Source organism: Macrosteles quadrilineatus, unplaced genomic scaffold (genome assembly GCF_028750875.1).
Source record: "Macrosteles quadrilineatus isolate MER2022 unplaced genomic scaffold, UCM_ALF_1.0 Scaffold_4__1_contigs__length_99947679, whole genome shotgun sequence".
Taxonomy (NCBI): domain Eukaryota; kingdom Metazoa; phylum Arthropoda; class Insecta; order Hemiptera; family Cicadellidae; genus Macrosteles; species Macrosteles quadrilineatus.
The window spans coordinates 6,957,507-6,981,406 of record NW_026542597.1 but is presented as its reverse complement, the minus strand read 5'-3'; positions in this window follow the sequence as shown (position 1 = coordinate 6,981,406).

The window sequence follows — 23,900 nt, the reverse complement described above, 5'->3', positions numbered from 1 at the left end:
TTGACCATGGAACATGAAACATGGAACATGGACCATGGAACATGGAACATGGACCATGGAACATAGAACATGGACCATGGAACATGGAACATGGAACATGGACCATGGAACATGGACCATGGAACATAGAACATGGACCATGGAACATGGAACATGGAACATGGACCATGGAACATGAAACATGGCCCATGGAACATGGAACATGGAACATGGAACATGGAACATGGAACTGGGAACATGGAACATGCAACATGGAACATGGAACATGGACCATAGATCATGGAACATGGAACATGGAACATGGAACATGGAACATGGAACATGAAACATTGAACATAGAACATGGAACATAGAGCATGGAACATAGAACATGGAACATAGAACATAGAGCATTGACCATAGGACATGGAACATGGAACATGGAACATGGAACATGGAACATGGAACATGGAACATGGAACATGGAACATGGAACATGGAACATGGAACATGGAACATGGAACATGGAACATGGAACATGGAACATGGAACATGGAACATGGAACAAGAAATACGGAACATAGAACAAGGAGAAAGAGCATTGACCAATATGGAACATGGAACAAGGAACATGGAACATGGAACAAGGAACATGGAACATAGAACATGGAACATAGAACATAGAACATGGAACATGGAACATGAAACATGGACCATGGAACATGGAACATGGAACGTGGAACATGGAACATGGAACAAGAAACACAGAACTTGGAACAAGGAACATAGAGCATTGACCATGGAACATGGAACAAGAAACATGGAACATGGAACATGGAACATGGAACATGGATCAAGGAACATGGAACATAAAACATGAAACATGGAACAAAGAACATGGAACATGGAACATGGAACATGGAACATTGAACATGGAAAATGGAACATGGAACATAGAGCATGGAACATAGAACATAGAGCATTGACCATAGGACATGAAACATGGAACATGGAACATGGAACATGGAACATAAAACATGAAACTTGGAACAAAGAACAGGGAACATAGAACATAGAGCATGGAACATAGGACATGGAACATGGAACATGGAACATGGAACATTGAACATTGACCATGGAACATGGAACATGGAACATGGACCATGGAACATGGAACATGGACCATGGAACATAGAACATGGACCATGGAACATGGAACATGGAACATGGACCATAGAACATGAAACATGGCCCATGGAACATGGAACATGGAACATGGAACATGGAACATGGAACTTGGAACATGGAACATGCAACATGGAACATGGAACATGGACCATAGATCATGGAACATGGAACATGGAACATGGAACATGGAACATGGAACATGAAACATGGAACATAGAACATGGAACATAGAGCATGGAACATAGAACATGGAACATAGAACATAGAGCATTGACCATAGGACATGGAACATGGAACATGGAACATGGAACATGGAACATGGAACATGGAACATGGAACATGGAACATGGAACATGGAACATGGAACATGGAACATGGAACATGGAACATCGAACATCGAACAAGAAACACGGAACATAGAACAAGGACAAAGAGCATTGACCATGGAACATGGAACAAGGAACATGGAACATGGAACAAGGAGCATGGAACAAAGATCAGGGAACATAGAGCATGGAACATAGAACATGGAACATGGAACATGGAACATGGAACATGGAACATTGACCATGGAGCATGGAACATGGACCATGGAACATGGAACATGGAACATAGAACATAGAACATGGAACATGGAACATGAAACATGGAACATAAAACATGGAACATAGAACATAGAGCATTGACCATAGGATATGGATCATGGAACATGGAACATGGAACATGGAACATGGAACAAGAAACACGGAACATAGAACAAGGAGAAAGAGCATTGACCAATATGGAACATGGAACAAGGAACATGGAACATGGAACAAGGAACATGGAACATGGAACAAGGAACATGGAACATAGAGCATGGAACATGGAACATAGAACATGGAACATGGAACATGGAACATGGAACATGGAACATGGAACATGGAAAATGGAACATGGAACATGGAACAAGGAACAGGGAACATAGGACATGGAACATGGAACATAGAGCATGGAACATGGAACATGGAACAAGGAACACAGAACATGGAACAAGGAACATGGAACATGGAACAAGGAACATGGAACAAGGAACATGGAACATGGAAAATAACATGGAACATGGAACATGGAACATGGAACATTCAACATGTAACATGGAACATAGACCATTGAACATGGAACATGGAACATGGAACATGGAACATGGAACATGGAACATGGAACATGGAACATGGAACAAGAAACACGGAACATAGAACAAGGAGAAAGAGCATTGACCAATATGGAACATGGAACAAGGAACATGGAACATGGAACAAGGAACATGGAACATGGAACAAGGAACATGGAACATAGAGCATGGAACATGGAACATAGAACATGGAACATGGAACATGGAACATGGAACATGGAACATGGAACATGGAAAATGGAACATGGAACATGGAACAAGGAACAGGGAACATAGGACATGGAACATGGAACATAGAGCATGGAACATGGAACATGGAACAAGGAACACAGAACATGGAACAAGGAACATGGAACATGGAACAAGGAACATGGAAAAAGGAACATGGAACATGGAAAATAACATGGAACATGGAACATGGAACATGGAACATGGAACATGGAACATTCAACATGTAACATGGAACATGGACCATTGAACATGGAACATGGAACATGGAACATGGAACATGGAACATGGAACATGGAACATGGAACATGGAACATGGAACAAGAAACACGGAACATAGAACAAGGAGAAAGAGCATTGACCGTGGAACATTGAACAAGGAACATGGAATATGGACCATGGAACATGGAACATGGACCATGGAACATAGAACATGGACCATGGAACATGGAACATGGAACATGGACCATAGAACATGAAACATGGCCCATGGAACATGGAACATGGAACATGGAACATGGAACATGGAACTTGGAACATGGAACATGCAACATGGAACATGGAACATGGACCATAGATCATGGAACATGGAACATGGAACATGGAACATGGAACATGGAACATGAAACATGGAACATAGAACATGGAACATAGAGCATGGAACATAGAACATGGAACATAGAACATAGAGCATTGACCATAGGACATGGAACATGGAACATGGAACATGGAACATGGAACATGGAACATGGAACATGGAACATGGAACATGGAACATGGAACATGGAACATGGAACATGGAACATGGAACATGGAACATGGAACATGGAACATGGAACATCGAACATCGAACAAGAAACACGGAACATAGAACAAGGACAAAGAGCATTGACCATGGAACATGGAACAAGGAACATGGAACATGGAACAAGGAACATGGAACAAAGATCAGGGAACATAGAGCATGGAACATAGAACATGGAACATGGAACATGGAACATGGAACATGGAACATGGAACATTGACCATGGAGCATGGAACATGGACCATGGAACATGGAACATGGAACATAGAACATAGAACATGGAACATGGAACATGAAACATGGAACATAAAACATGGAACATAGAACATAGAGCATTGACCATAGGATATGGAACATGGAACATGGAACATGGAACATGGAACATGGAACAAGAAACACGGAACATAGAACAAGGAGAAAGAGCATTGACCAATATGGAACATGGAACAAGGAACATGGAACATGGAACAAGGAACATGGAACATGGAACAAGGAACATGGAACATAGAGCATGGAACATGGAACATAGAACATGGAACATGGAACATGGAACATGGAACATGGAACATGGAACATGGAAAATGGAACATGGAACATGGAACAAGGAACAGGGAACATAGGACATGGAACATGGAACATAGAGCATGGAACATGGAACATGGAACAAGGAACACAGAACATGGAACAAGGAACATGGAACATGGAACAAGGAACATGGAACAAGGAACATGGAACATGGAAAATAACATGGAACATGGAACATGGAACATGGAACATTCAACATGTAACATGGAACATAGACCATTGAACATGGAACATGGAACATGGAACATGGAACATGGAACATGGAACATGGAACAAGAAACACGGAACATAGAACAAGGAGAAAGAGCATTGACCAATATGGAACATGGAACAAGGAACATGGAACATGGAACAAGGAACATGGAACATGGAACAAGGAACATGGAACATAGAGCATGGAACATGGAACATAGAACATGGAACATGGAACATGGAACATGGAACATGGAACATGGAACATGGAAAATGGAACATGGAACATGGAACAAGGAACAGGGAACATAGGACATGGAACATGGAACATAGAGCATGGAACATGGAACATAGAACAAGGAACACAGAACATGGAACAAGGAACATGGAACATGGAACAAGGAACATGGAAAAAGGAACATGGAACATGGAAAATAACATGGAACATGGAACATGGAACATGGAACATGGAACATGGAACATTCAACATGTAACATGGAACATGGACCATTGAACATGGAACATGGAACATGGAACATGGAACATGGAACATGGAACATGGAACATGGAACATGGAACATGGAACATGGAACATGGAACAAGAAACACGGAACATAGAACAAGGAGAAAGAGCATTGACCGTGGAACATTGAACAAGGAACATGGAATATGGAACAAGGAACATGGAACATTGAGCATGGAACATGGAACATAGAACATGGAACATGGAACATGAAACATGGAACATGGAACATGGAACATGGAACAAGGAACATGGAACATAGAACATGGAACATAGAGCATGGAACATGGAACACGGAACAAGGTACACAGAAAATGGAACAAGGAACATGGAACATGGAACAAGGAACATGGAACATAGAACATGGAACATGGAACATAGAGATTGGAACATGGAACGTGGAACAAGGAACACAGAACATGGAACAAGGAACATGGAACAAGGAACAAGGTACACAGAAAATGGAACAAGGAACATAGAACATGGAGCATGGAACATGGAACATAGAACATGGAACATGGAACATGGAACATAGAGATTGGAACATGGAACGTGGAACAAGGAACACAGAACATGGAACAAGGAACATGGAACATGGAACAAGGAACATGGAACTTGGAACATAGAACATGGAGCATGGAACATGGAACATAGAACATGGAACATGGAACATAGAGATTGGAACATAGAACATGGAACCTGGAACATGGAACATGGAACATAGAGCATGGAACATAGAACATGGAACAAGGAACATGGAACTTGGAACATAGAACATGGAACATGGAACATGGAACATGGAACATCGAACATGGAACATGGAACATGGAACAAGGAACAAGGAACATGGAACATGGAACATGGAACATGGAACATGGAACATGGAACATGGACCACGGAACATGGAACATGGACCATGGAACATGGAACATGGAACTTGGAACATGGAACATGGAACATGGAACATGGAACATGGGACATGGACTATTGAACATGGAACATGGAACATGGAACATTGACCATGGAACATGGAACATGGAACATGGAACATTGACCATGAAACATGGTACATGGAACATGGACCATGGAACATGGAACATGGACCATGGAACATGGAGCATGGACCATGGAACATGGAACATGGAACATGGAACATTAAACATGGACCATGGAACATGGAACATGGAACATGGAACATGGAACATGGAACATGGAACATGGACCATAGATCATGGAACATGGAACATGGAACATGGAACATGGAACATGGAACATGGAACATGAAACATTGAACATAGAACATGGAACATAGAGCATGGAACATGGATCAAGGAACATGGAACATAAAACATGAAACATGGAACAAAGAACATGGAACATGGAACATGGAACATTGAACATGGAAAATGGAACATGGAACATAGAGCATGGAACATAGAACATAGAGCATTGACCATAGGACATGAAACATGGAACATGGAATATGGAACATGGAACATGGAACATAAAACATGAAACTTGGAACAAAGAACAGGGAACATAGAACATAGAGCATGGAACATAGGACATGGAACATGGAACATGGAACATGGAACATTGACCATGGAACATGAAACATGGAACATGGACCATGGAACATGGAACATGGACCATGGAACATAGAACATGGACCATGGAACATGGAACATGGAACATGGACCATGGAACATGAAACATGGCCCATGGAACATGGAACATGGAACATGGAACATGGAACTGGGAACATGGAACATGCAACATGGAACATGGAACATGGACCATAGATCATGGAACATGGAACATGGAACATGGAACATGGAACATGGAACATGGAACATGAAACATTGAACATAGAACATGGAACATAGAGCATGGAACATAGAACATGGAACATAGAACATAGAGCATTGACCATAGGACATGGAACATGGAACATGGAACATGGAACATGGAACATGGAACATGGAACATGGAACATGGAACATGGAACATGGAACATGGAACATGGAACATGGAACATGGAACATGGAACATCGAACATCGAACAAGAAACACGGAACATAGAACAAGGACAAAGAGCATTGACCATGGAACATGGAACAAGGAACATGGAACATGGAACAAGGAACATGGAACAAAGAACAGGGAACATAGAGCATGGAACATAGAACATGGAACATGGAACATGGAACATGGAACATGGAACATGGAACATTGACAATGGAGCATGGAACATGGACCATGGAACATGGAACATGGAACATAGAACATAGAACATGGAACATGGAACATGAAACATGGAACATAAAACATGGAACATAGAACATAGAGCATTGACCATAGGATATGGAACATGGAACATGGAACATGGAACATGGAACATGGAACAAGAAACACGGAACATAGAACAAGGAGAAAGAGCATTGACCAATATGGAACATGGAACAAGGAACATGGAACATGGAACAAGGAACATGGAACATGGAACAAGGAACATGGAACATAGAGCATGGAACATGGAACATAGAACATGGAACATGGAACATGGAACATGGAACATGGAACATGGAACATAGAAAATGGAACATGGAACATGGAACAAGGAACAGGGAACATAGGACATGGAACATGGAACATAGAGCATGGAACATGGAACATGGAACAAGGAACACAGAACATGGAACAAGGAACATGGAATATGGAGCATGGAACATGGAACATGGAACATGGACCATGGAACATGGACCATGGAACATGGACCATGGAACATGGAACATGGATTATAAAACATGGAACATGGAACATGGAACATGGAACATTTAACATGGAACATGGAACATGGAACATGCAACATGGAACATGGAACAAGGACCATTGAACATGGAACATGGAACATGGAACATTGACCATGGAACATGGAAAATGGAACATGGAACATGGAACATGGAACATGGAACATGGAACATGGAACATGGAACATGGAACATGGAACATGGAACATGGAACATGGGACATGGAACATGGAACATGGAACATGGAACATGCAACATGGAATATGGAACATGGACCATTGAACATGAAACATGGAACACGGAACATGGAACATGGAACATGGAACATGAAACATGGAACATTGAACATAAAACATGGAACATGGAACATAGAGCATGGAACATAGAACATGGAACATAGAACATAGAGCATTGACCATAGGACATGGAACATGGAACATGGAACATGGAACATGGAACATGGAACATGGAACATGGAACATGGAACATGGAACAAGAAACACGGAACAGAGAACAAGGAGAAAGAGCATTGACCAATATGGAACATGGAACAAGGAACATGGAACAAGTAACATGGAACAAAGAACAGGGAACATAGAGCATGGAACATAGAACATGGAACATGGAACATGGAACATGGAACATGGAACATGGAACATGGAACATGGAACATGGAACATTGACCATGGAGCATGGAACATGGACCATGGAACATGGAACATGGAACATAGAACATAGAACATGGAACATGGAACATGAAACATGGAACATAAAACATGGAACATAGAACATAGAGCATTGACCATAGGATATGGAACATGGAACATGGAACATGGAACATGGAACATGGAACATGGAACAAGAAACACGGAACATAGAACAAGGAGAAAGAGCATTGACCAATATGGAACATGGAACAAGGAACATGGAACATGGAACAAGGAACATGGAACATGGAACAAGGAACATGGAACATAGAGCATGGAACATGGAACATAGAACATGGAACATGGAACATGGAACATGGAACATGGAACATGGAACATGGAAAATGGAACATGGAACATGGAACAAGGAACAGGGAACATAGGACATGGAACATGGAACATAGAGCATGGAACATGGAACATGGAACAAGGAACACAGAACATGGAACAAGGAACATGGAACATGGAACAAGGAACATGGAACAAGGAACATGGAACATGGAAAATAACATGGAACATGGAACATGGAACATGGAACATGGAACATGGAACATTCAACATGTAACATGGAACATGGACCATTGAACATGGAACATGGAACATGGAACATGGAACATGGAACATGGAACATGGAACATGGAACATGGAACATGGAACATGGAACATGGAACATGGAACAAGAAACACGGAACATAGAACAAGGAGAAAGAGCATTGACCGTGGAACATTGAACAAGGAACATGGAATATGGAACAAGGAACATGGAACATAGAGCATGGAACATGGAACATAGAACATGGAACATGGAACATGAAACATGGAACATGGAACATGGAACATGAAACAAGGAACATAAAACATAGAACATGGAACATAGAGCATGGAACATGGAACACGGAACAAGGTACACAGAAAATGGAACAAGGAACATGGAACATGGAACAAGGAACATGGAACATAGAACATGGAACATGGAACATAGAGATTGGAACATGGAACGTGGAACAAGGAACACAGAACATGGAACAAGGAACATGGAACAAGGAACAAGGTACACAGAAAATGGAACAAGGAACATAGAACATGGAGCATGGAACATGGAACATAGAACATGGAACATGAAACATGGAACATAGAGATTGGAACATGGAACGTGGAACAAGGAACACAGAACATGGAACAAGGAACATGGAACATGGAACAAGGAACATGGAACTTGGAACATAGAACATGGAGCATGGAACATGGAACATAGAACATGGAACATGGAACATAGAGATTGGAACATAGAACATGGAACCTGGAACATGGAACATGGAACATAGAGCATGGAACATAGAACATGGAACAAGGAACATGGAACTTAGAACATAGAACATGGAACATGGAACATGGAACATGGAACATCGAACATGGAACATGGAACATGGAACAAGGAACAAGGAACATGGAACATGGAACATGGAACATGGAACATGGAACATGGAACATGGAACATGGACCACGGAACATGGAACATGGACCATGGAACATGGAACATGGGACATGGAACTTGGAACATGGAACATGGAACATGGAACATGGAACATGGGACATGGACTATTGAACATGGAACATGGAACATGGAACATTGACCATGGAACATGGAACATGGAACATGGAACATTGACCATGAAACATGGAACATGGAACATGGACCATGGAACATGGAACATGGACCATGGAACATGGAGCATGGACCATGGAACATGGAACATGGAACATTGAACATGGACCATGGAACATGGAACATGGAACATGGAACATGGAACATGGAACATGGAACATGGAACATGGAACATGGAACATGGAACATGGAACATGGAACATGGAACATGCAACATGGAACATGCAACATGGAACATGGACCATTGAAAATGGAACATGGAACATGGAACATGGAACATGGAACATGGAACATGGAACATGGAACATGGAACATGGAACATGGAACATGGAACATGGAACTTGGAACATGGAACATGGAACAAGGAACATGGAACATAGAGCATGGAACATGGAACATAGAACATGGAACATGGAACATTAAACATGGAACATGGACCATGGAACATGGAACAAGGAACATAGAACATGGAACATGGAACATAGAGCATGGAACATGGAACATGGAACAAGGAACACAGAACATGGAACAAGGAACATGGAACATGGAACAAGGAACATGGAACTTGGAACATAGAACATGGAGCATGGAACATGGAACATAGAACATGGAACATGGAACATGGAACATAGAACATGGAACATGGAACATGAAACATGGAACATAGAACATGGAACATGGAACACAGAGCATGGAACATGGAACATCGAACATTGAACATAGAACGTGCAACAAGGAACATAGAACATGGAACAAGGAACATGGAACATGGAACATGGAACATGGACCATGGAACATGGAACATGGATTATAAAACATGGAACATGGAACATGGAACAAGGACCATTTAACATGGAACATGGAACATGGAACATTGACCATGGAACATGGAACATGGAACATGGAACATGGAACATGGAACATGGAACATGGAACATGGAACATGGAACATGGAACATGGAACTTGGAACATGGAACATGGAACATGGAACATGGAAAATGGAACATGGAACATGGGACATGGAACATGGAACATGGAACATGGAACATGGAACATGCAACATGGAATATGGAACATGGACCATTGAACATGAAACATGGAACATTGAACATGGAACATGGAACATGGAACATGGAACATTAAACATAAAACATGGAACATGGAACATAGTGCATGGAACATAGAACATGGAACATAGAACATAGAGCATTGACCATAGGACATGGAACATGGAACATGGAACATGGAACATGGAACATGGAACATGGAACAAGAAACACGGAACATAGAACAAGGAGAAAGAGGATTGACCAATATGGAACATGGAACAAGGAACATGGAACATGGAACAAGGAACATGGAACAAAGAACAGGGAACATAGAGCATGGAACATAGGACATGGAACATGGAACATGGAACATGGAACATGGAACATGGAACATTGACCATGGAGCATGGAACATGGACCATGGAACATGGAACATGGAACATGGAACATGGAACATTGAACATGGAACATGGAACATGGAACATGGAACATGGAACATGGAACATGGAACATGGAACATGGAACATGGAACATGGAACATGGAACATGGAACATGGAATATGGAACATGGAACATGGAACATGGAACATGGAACATGGAACATGGGACATGGGTCATGGAACATGGAACATGGAACATGCAACATGGAATATGGAACATGGACCATTGAACATGAAACATGGAACATTGAACATGGAACATGGAACATGAAACATGGACCATGGAACATGGAACATGGAACGTGGAACATGGAACATGGAACAAGAAACACAGAACTTGGAACAAGGAACATAGAGCATTGACCATGGAACATGGAACAAGAAACATGGAACATGGAACATGGAACATGGAACATGGATCAAGGAACATGGAACATAAAACATGAAACATGGAACAAAGAACATGGAACATGGAACATGGAACATGGAACATTGAACATGGAAAATGGAACATGGAACATAGAGCATGGAACATAGAACATAGAGCATTGACCATAGGACATGAAACATGGAACATGGAACATGGAACATGGAACATAAAACATGAAACTTGGAACAAAGAACAGGGAACATAGAACATAGAGCATGGAACATAGGACATGGAACATGGAACATGGAACATGGAACATTGAACATTGACCATGGAACATGGAACATGGAACATGGACCATGGAACATGGAACATGGACCATGGAACATAGAACATGGACCAGGGAACATGGAACATGGAACATGGACCATAGAACATGAAACATGGCCCATGGAACATGGAACATGGAACATGGAACATGGAACATGGAACATGGAACTTGGAACATGGAACATGGAACATGGAACATGGAACATGGAACATGGAACATCGAACAAGAAACACGGAACATGGAACAAGGACAAAGAGCATTGACCATGGAACATGGAACAAGGAACATGGAACATGGAACAAGGAACATGAAACAAAGAACAGGGAACATAGAGCATGGAACATAGGACATGGAACATGGAACATGGAACATGGAACATGGAACATGGAACATTGACCATGGAGCATGGAACATGGACCATGGAACATGGAACATGGAACATGGAACATGGAACATGGAACATTGAACATGGAACATGGAACATGGAACATGGAACATGGAACATGGAACATGGAACATGGAACATGGAACATGGAACATGGAACATGGAACATGGAACATGGAACATGGAACATGGAACATGGAACATGGAACATGGAACATGGAACATGGAACATGGAACATGGAACATGGGACATGGGTCATGGAACATGGAACATGGAACATGCAACATGGAATATGGAACATGGACCATTGAACATGAAACATGGAACATTGAACATGGAACATGGAACATGGAACATGGAACATTGAACATAAAACATGGAACATGGAACATAGAGCATGGAACATAGAACATGGAACATAGAACATAGAGCATTGACCATAGGACATGGAACATGGAACATGGAACATGGAACATGGAACATGGAACATGGAACATGGAACATGGAACAAGAAATACGGAACATAGAACAAGGAGAAAGAGCATTGACCAATATGGAACATGGAACAAGGAACATGGAACATGGAACAAGGAACATGGAACATAGAACATGGAACATAGAACATAGAACATGGAACATGGAACATGAAACATGGACCATGGAACATGGAACATGGAACGTGGAACATGGAACATGGAACAAGAAACACAGAACTTGGAACAAGGAACATAGAGCATTGACCATGGAACATGGAACAAGAAACATGGAACATGGAACATGGAACATGGAACATGGATCAAGGAACATGGAACATAAAACATGAAACATGGAACAAAGAACATGGAACATGGAACATGGAACATGGAACATTGAACATGGAAAATGGAACATGGAACATAGAGCATGGAACATAGAACATAGAGCATTGACCATAGGACATGAAACATGGAACATAGAACATGGAACATGGAACATAAAACATGAAACTTGGAACAAAGAACAGGGAACATAGAACATAGAGCATGGAACATAGGACATGGAACATGGAACATGGAACATGGAACATTGAACATTGACCATGGAACATGGAACATGGAACATGGAACATGGACCATGGAACATGGAACATGGACCATGGAACATAGAACATGGACCATGGAACATGGAACATGGAACATGGACCATAGAACATGAAACATGGCCCATGGAACATGGAACATGGAACATGGAACATGGAACATGGAACTTGGAACATGGAACATGCAACATGGAACATGGAACATGGACCATAGATCATGGAACATGGAACATGGAACATGGAACATGGAACATGGAACATGGAACATGAAACATGGAACATAGAACATGGAACATAGAGCATGGAACATAGAACATGGAACATAGAACATAGAGCATTGACCATAGGACATGGAACATGGAACATGGAACATGGAACATGGAACATGGAACATGGAACATGGAACATGGAACATGGAACATGGAACATGGAACATCGAACAAGAAACACGGAACATAGAACAAGGACAAAGAGCATTGACCATGGAACATGGAACAAGGAACATGGAACATGGAACAAGGAACATGGAACAAAGAACAGGGAACATAGAGCATGGAACATAGAACATGGAACATGGAACATGGAACATGGAACATGGAACATGGAACATTGACCATGGAGCATGGAACATGGACCATGGAACATGGAACATGGAACATAGAACATAGAACATGGAACATGGAACATGAAACATGGAACATAAAACATGGAACATAGAACATAGAGCATTGACCATAGGATATGGAACATGGAACATGGAACATGGAACATGGAACATGGAACAAGAAACACGGAACATAGAACAAGGAGAAAGAGCATTGACCAATATGGAACATGGAACAAGGAACATGGAACATGGAACAAGGAACATGGAACATGGAACAAGGAACATGGAACATAGAGCATGGAACATGGAACATAGAACATGGAACATGGAACATGGAACATGGAACATGGAACATGGAAAATGTAACATGGAACATGGAACAAGGAACAGGGAACATAGGACATGGAACATGGAACATAGAGCATGGAACATGGAACATGGAACAAGGAACACAGAACATGGAACAAGGAACATGGAACATGGAACAAGGAACATGGAACAAGGAACATGGAACATGGAAAATAACATGGAACATGGAACATGGAACATGGAACATGGAACATGGAACATTCAACATGTAACATGGAACATAGACCATTGAACATGGAACATGGAACATGGAACATGGAACATGGAACATGGAACATGGAACATGGAACATGGAACATGGAACAAGAAACACGGAACATAGAACAAGGAGAAAGAGCATTGACCAATATGGAACATGGAACAAGGAACATGGAACATGGAACAAGGAACATGGAACATGGAACAAGGAACATGGAACACAGAGCATGGAACATGGAACATAGAACATGGAACATGGAACATGGAACATGGAACATGGAACATGGAAAATGGAACATGGAACATGGAACAAGGAACAGGGAACATAGGACATGGAACATGGAACATAGAGCATGGAACATGGAACATGGAACAAGGAACACAGAACATGGAACAAGGAACATGGAACATGGAACAAGGAACATGGAACAAGGAACATGGAACATGGAAAATAACATGGAACATGGAACATGGAACATGGAACATGGAACATGGAACATTCAACATGTAACATGGAACATGGACCATTGAACATGGAACATGGAACATGGAACATGGAACATGGAACATGGAACATGGAACATGGAACATGGAACATGGAACATGGAACAAGAAACACGGAACATAGAACAAGGAGAAAGAGCATTGACCGTGGAACATTGAACAAGGAACATGGAATATGGAACAAGGAACATGGAACATAGAGCATGGAACATGGAACATAGAACATGGAACATGGAACATGAAACATGGAACATGGAACATGGAACATGGAACAAGGAACATGGAACATAGAACATGGAACATAGAGCATGGAACATGGAACACGGAACAAGGTTCACAGAAAATGGAACAAGGAACATGGAACATGGAACAAGGAACATGGAACATAGAACATGGAACATGGAACATAGAGATTGGAACATGGAACGTGGAACAAGGAACACAGAACATGGAACAAGGAACATGGAACAAGGAACAAGGTACACAGAAAATGGAACAAGGAACATAGAACATGGAACATAGAACATGGAACATGGAACATGGAACATAGAGATTGGAACATGGAACGTGGAACAAGGAACACAGAACATGGAACAAGGAACATGGAACATGGAACAAGGAACATGGAACTTGGAACATAGAACATGGAGCATGGAACATGGAACATAGAACATGGAACATGGAACATAGAGATTGGAACATAGAACATGGAACCTGGAACATGGAACATGGAACATAGAGCATGGAACATAGAACATGGAACAAGGAACATGGAACTTGGAACATAGAACATGGAACATGGAACATGGAACATGGAACATCGAACATGGAACATGGAACATGGAACAAGGAACAAGGAACATGGAACATGGAACATGGAACATGGAACATGGAACATGGAACAAGGAACATGGACCACGGAACATGGAACATGGACCATGGAACATGGAACATGGGACATGGAACTTGGAACATGGAACATGGAACATGGAACATGGAACATGGGACATGGACTATTGAACATGGAACATGGAACATGGAACATTGACCATGGAACATGGAACATGGAACATGGAACATTGACCATGAAACATGGAACATGGAACATGGACCATGGAACATGGAACATGGACCATGGAACATGGAGCATGGACCATGGAACATGGAACATGGAACATGGAACATTAAACATGGACCATGGAACATGGAACATGGAATATGGAACATGGAACATGGACCATAGATCATGGAACATGGAACATGGAACATGGAACATGGAACATGGAACATGAAACATTGAACATAGAACATGGAACATAGAGCATGGAACATGGAACATGGATCATGGAACATGGAACATAAAACATGAAACATGGAACAAAGAACATGGAACATGGAACATGGAACATTGAACATGGAAAATGGAACATGGAACATAGAGCATGGAACATAGAACATAGAGCATTGACCATAGGACATGAAACATGGAACATGGAACATGGAACATGGAACATGGAACATAAAACATGAAACTTGGAACAAAGAACAGGGAACATAGAACATAGAGCATGGAACATAGGACATGGAACATGGAACATGGAACATGGAACATTGACCATGGAACATGAAACATGGAACATGGACCATGGAACATGGAACATGGACCATGGAACATAGAACATGGACCATGGAACATGGAACATGGAACATGGACCATGGAACATGAAACATGGCCCATGGAACATGGAACATGGAACATGGAACATGGAACATGGAACTGGGAACATGGAACATGCAACATGGAACATGGAACATGGACCATAGATCATGGAACATGGAACATGGAACATGGAACATGGAACATGGAACATGAAACATTGAACATAGAACATGGAACATAGAGCATGGAACATAGAACATGGAACATAGAACATAGAGCATTGACCATAGGACATGGAATATGGAACATGGAACATGGAACATGGAACATGGAACATGGAACATGGAACATGGAACATGGAACATGGAACATGGAACATGGAACATGGAACATGGAACATGGAACATGGAACATGGAACATGGAACATGGAACATGGAACATGGAACATCGAACATCGAACAAGAAACACGGAACATAGAACAAGGACAAAGAGCATTGACCATGGAACATGGAACAAGGAACATGGAACATGGAACAAGGAACAAGGAACATGGAACAAAGAACAGGGAACATAGAGCATGGAACATAGAACATGGAACATGGAACATGGAACATGGAACATGGGACATGGAACATTGACAATGGAGCATGGAACATGGACCATGGAACAAGGAACATGGAACATAGAAATTGGAACATGGAACATAGAGCATGAAACATGGAACATGGAACAAGGAACACAGAACATGGAACAAGGAACATGGAACATGGAACAAGGAACATGGAACTTGGAACATAGAACATGGAGCATGGAACATGGAACATAGAACATGGAACATGGAACATAGATATTGGAACATAGAACATGGAACCTGGAACATAGAACATAAGAACATGGAACATAGAGCATGGAACATGGAACATGGAACAAGGAACAAGGAACACAGAACATGGAACAAGGAACATGGAACATGGAACAAGGAACATGGAACTTGGAACATGGAACAAAGAACAGGGAACATAGAGCATGGAACATAGAACATGGAACAAGGAACATGGAACTTGGAACATAGAACATGGAACATGGAACATGGAACATGGAACATCGAACATGGAACATGGAACATGGAACAAGGAACAAGGAACATGGAACATGGAACATGGAACATGGAACATGGAACATGGAACAAGGAACATGGACCATGGAACATGGAACATGGACCATGGAACATGGAACATGGGACATGGAACTTGGAACATGGAACATGGAACATGGAACATGGAACATGGGACATGGACTATTGAACATGGAACATGGAACATGGAACATTGACCATGGAACATGGAACATGGAACATGGAACATTGACCATGAAACATGGAACATGGAACATGGACCATGGAACATGGAACATGGACCATGGAACATGGAGCATGGACCATGGAACATGGAACATGGAACATGGAACATTAAACATGGACCATGGAACATGGAACATGGAACATGGAACATGGAACATGGACCATAGATCATGGAACATGGAACATGGAACATGGAACATGGAACATGGAACATGAAACATTGAACATAGAACATGGAACATAGAGCATGGAACATGGAACATGGATCCAGGAACATGGAACATAAAACATGAAACATGGAACAAAGAACATGGAACATGGAACATGGAACATTGAACATGGAAAATGGAACATGGAACATAGAGCATGGAACATAGAACATAGAGCATTGACCATAGGACATGAAACATGGAACATGGAACATGGAACATGGAACATAAAACATGAAACTTGGAACAAAGAACAGGGAACATAGAACATAGAGCATGGAACATAGGACATGGAACATGGAACATGGAACATGGAACATTGACCATGGAACATGAAACATGGAACATGGACCATGGAACATGGAACATGGACCATGGAACATAGAACATGGACCATGGAACATGGAACATGGAACATGGACCATGGAACATGAAACATGGCCCATGGAACATGGAACATGGAACATGGAACATGGAACATGGAACTGGGAACATGGAACATGCAACATGGAACATGGAACATGGACCATAGATCATGGAACATGGAACATGGAACATGGAACATGGAACATGGAACATGGAACATGAAACATTGAACATAGAACATGGAACATAGAGCATGGAACATAGAACATGGAACATAGAACATAGAGCATTGACCATAGGACATGGAACATGGAACATGGAACATGGAACATGGAACATGGAACATGGAACATGGAACATGGAACATGGAACATGGAACATGGAACATGGAACATGGAACATGGAACATGGAACATGGAACATGGAACATGGAACATGGAACATCGAACATCGAACAAGAAACACGGAACATAGAACAAGGACAAAGAGCATTGACCATGGAACATGGAACAAGGAACATGGAACATGGAACAAGGAACAAGGAACATGGAACAAAGAACAGGGAACATAGAGCATGGAACATAGAACATGGAACATGGAACATGGAACATGGAACATGGAACATGGAACATTGACAATGGAGCATGGAACATGGACCATGGAACATGGAACATGGAACATAGAACATAGAACATGGAACATGGAACATGAAACATGGAACATAAAACATGGAACATAGAACATAGAGCATTGACCATAGGATATGGAACATGGAACATGGAACATGGAACATGGAACATGGAACAAGAAACACGGAACATAGAACAAGGAGAAAGAGCATTGACCAATATGGAACATGGAACAAGGAACATGGAACATGGAACAAGGAACATGGAACATAAAACAAGGAACATGGAACATAGAGCATGGAACATGGAACATAGAACATGGAACATGGAACATGGAACATGGAACATGGAACATGGAACATGGAACATAGAAAATGGAACATGGAACATGGAACAAGGAACAGGGAACATAGGACATGGAACATGGAACATAGAGCATGGAACATGGAACATGGAACAAGGAACACAGAACATAGGATATGGAACATGGAACATGGAACATGGAACATGGAACATGGAACAAGAAACACGGAACATAGAACAAGGAGAAAGAGCATTGACCAATATGGAACATGGAACAAGGAACATGGAACATGGAACAAGGAACATGGAACATGGAACAAGGAACATGGAACATAGAGCATGGAACATGGAACATAGAACATGGAACATGGAACATGGAACATGGAACATGGAACATGGAACATGGAACATAGAAAATGGAACATGGAACATGGAACAAGGAACAGGGAACATAGGACATGGAACATGGAACATAGAGCATGGAACATGGAACATGGAACAAGGAACACAGAACATGGAACAAGGAACATGGAACATGGAACAAGGAACATGGAACCAGGAACATGGCACAAGGAACATGGAACATAGAACATGGACCATGGAACATGGAACATGGATTATAAAACATGGAACATGGAACATGGAACATGGAACATTTAACATGGAACATGGAACATGGAACATGCAACATGGAACATGGAACAAGGACCATTGAACATGGAACATGGAACATGGAACATTGACCATGGAACATGGAAAATGGAACATGGAACATGGAACATGGAACATGGAACATGGAACATGGAACATGGAACATGGAACATGGAACATGGAACATGGAACATGGAACATGGAACATGGAACATGGAACATGGAACATGGGACATGGAACATGGAACATGGAACATGGAACATGCAACATGGAATATGGAACATGGACCATTGAACATGAAACATGGAACACGGAACATGGAACATGGAACATGGAACATGAAACATGGAACATTGAACATAAAACATGGAACATGGAACATAGAGCATGGAACATAGAACATGGAACATAGAACATAGAGCATTGACCATAGGACATGGAACATGGAACATGGAACATGGAATATGGAACATGGAACATGGAACATGGAACAAGAAACACGGAACAGAGAACAAGGAGAAAGAGCATTGACCAATATGGAACATGGAACAAGGAACATGGAACATGGAACAAGGAACATGGAACATAGAACATGGAACATAGAACATAGAACATGGAACATGGAACATGGAACATGGAACATGGAACATGGAACATGGAACATGAAACAAGGAACATGGAACATAGAAATTGGAACATGGAACATAGAGCATGGAACATGGAACATGGAACATGGAACATGGAACATGGAACATGGAACAAGAAACACGGAACATAGAACAAGGAGAAAGAGCATTGACCAATATGGAACATGGAACAAGGAACATGGAACATGGAACAAGGAATATGGAACATAGAACATGGAACATCGAACATAGAACATGGAACATGGAACATGGAACATGGAACATGGAACATGGAACATGGAACATGAAACAAGGAACATGGAACATAGAAATTGGAACATGGAACATAGAGCATGAAACATGGAACATGGAACAAGGAACACAGAACATGGAACAAGGAACATGGAACATGGAACAAGGAACATGGAACTTGGAACATAGAACATGGAGCATGGAACATGGAACATAGAACATGGAACATGGAACATAGATATTGGAACATAGAACATGGAACCTGGAACATAGAACATAAGAACATGGAACATAGAGCATGGAACATGGAACATGGAACAAGGAACACAGAACATGGAACAAGGAACATGGAACATGGAACAAGAAACATGGAACTTGGAACATGGAACAAAGAACAGGGAACATAGAGCATGGAACATAGGACATGGAACATGGAAAATGGAACATGGAACATGGAACATTGACCATGGAGCATGGAACATGGACCATGGAACATGGAACATGGAACATAGAACATGGAACATAGAACATAGAACATGGAACATGGAACATGGAACATGGAACATGGAACATGGAACATGGAACATGAAACAAGGAACATGGAACATAGAAATTGGAACATGGAACATAGAGCATGGAACATGGAACATGGAACAAGGAACACAGAACATGGAACAAGGAACATGGAACATGGAACAAGGAACATGGAACTTGGAACATAGAACATGGAGCATGGAACATGGAACATAGAACATGGAACATGGAACATAGATATTGGAACATAGAACATGGAACCTTGAACATGGAACATAGAACATAAGAACATGGAAAATAGAGCATGGAACATGGAACATGGAACAAGGAACACAGAACATGGAACAAGGAACATGGAACAAGGAACATGGAACTTGGAACATGGAACAAAGAACAGGGAACATAGAGCATGGAACATAGGACATGGAACATGGAACATGGAACATGGAACATGGAACATTGACCATGGAGCATGGAACATGGACCATGGAACATGGAACATTGAACATGGAACATGGAACATGGAACATGGAACATGGAACATGGAACATGGAACATGGAACATGGAACATGGACCATAGAACATGGAACATGTAACATGGAACATGGAACATAGAACATGGAACATGGAACATGGAACATGGAACATGGAACATGGAACATGGAACATGGAACATTGAACATGGAACATGGAACATGGAACATGGAACATAGAGCATGAAACATAGAACATGGAACATAGAACATAGAGCATTGACCATAGGACATGGAACATGGAACATGGAACATGGAACGTGGAACATGGAACATGGAACAAGAAACACAGAACTTGGAACAAGGAACATAGAGCATTGACCATGGAACATGGAACAAGAAACATGGAACATGGAACATGGAACATGGAACATGGATCAAGGAACATGGAACATAAAACATGAAACATGGAACAAAGAACATGGAACATGGAACATGGAACATGGAACATTGAACATGGAAAATGGAACATGGAACATAGAGCATGGAACATAGAACATAGAGCATTGACCATAGGACATGAAACATGGAACATGGAACATGGAACATGGAACATGGAACATAAAACATGAAACTTGGAACAAAGAACAGGGAACATAGAACATAGAGCATGGAACATAGGACATGGAACATGGAACATGGAACATGTAACATTGAACATTGACCATGGAACATGGAACATGGAACATGGACCATGGAACATGGAACATGGACCATGGAACATAGAACATGGACCATGGAACATAGAACATGGACCATGGAACATGGAACATGGAACATGGACCATAGAACATGAAACATGGCCCATGGAACATGGAACATGGAACATGGAACATGGAACATGGAACTTGGAACATGGAACATGCAACATGGAACATGGAACATGGACCATAGATCATGGAACATGGAACATGGAACATGGAACATGGAACATGGAACATGAAACATGGAACATAGAACATAGAGCATTGACCATAGGACATGGAACATGGAACATGGAACATGGAACATGGAACATGGAACATGGAACATGGAACATGGAACATGGAACATGGAACATGGAACATGGAACATGGAACATGGAACATGGAACATGGAACATGGAACATCGAACAAGAAACACGGAACATAGAACAAGGACAAAGAGCATTGACCATGGAACATGGAACAAGGAACATGGAACATGGAACAAGGAACATGGAACAAAGAACAGGGAATATAGAGCATGGAACATAGAACATGGAACATGGAACATGGAACATGGAACATGGAACATTGACCATGGAGCATGGAACATGGACCATGGAACATGGAACATGGAACATAGAACATAGAACATGGAACATGGAACATGAAACATGGAACATAAAACATGGAACATAGAACATAGAGCATTGACCATAGGATATGGAACATGGAACATGGAACATGAAACATGGAACATGGAACAAGAAACACGGAACATAGAACAAGGAGAATGAGCATTGACCAATATGGAACATGGAACAAGGAACATGGAACATGGAACAAGGAACATGGAACATGGAACAAGGAACATGGAACATAGAGCATGGAACATGGAA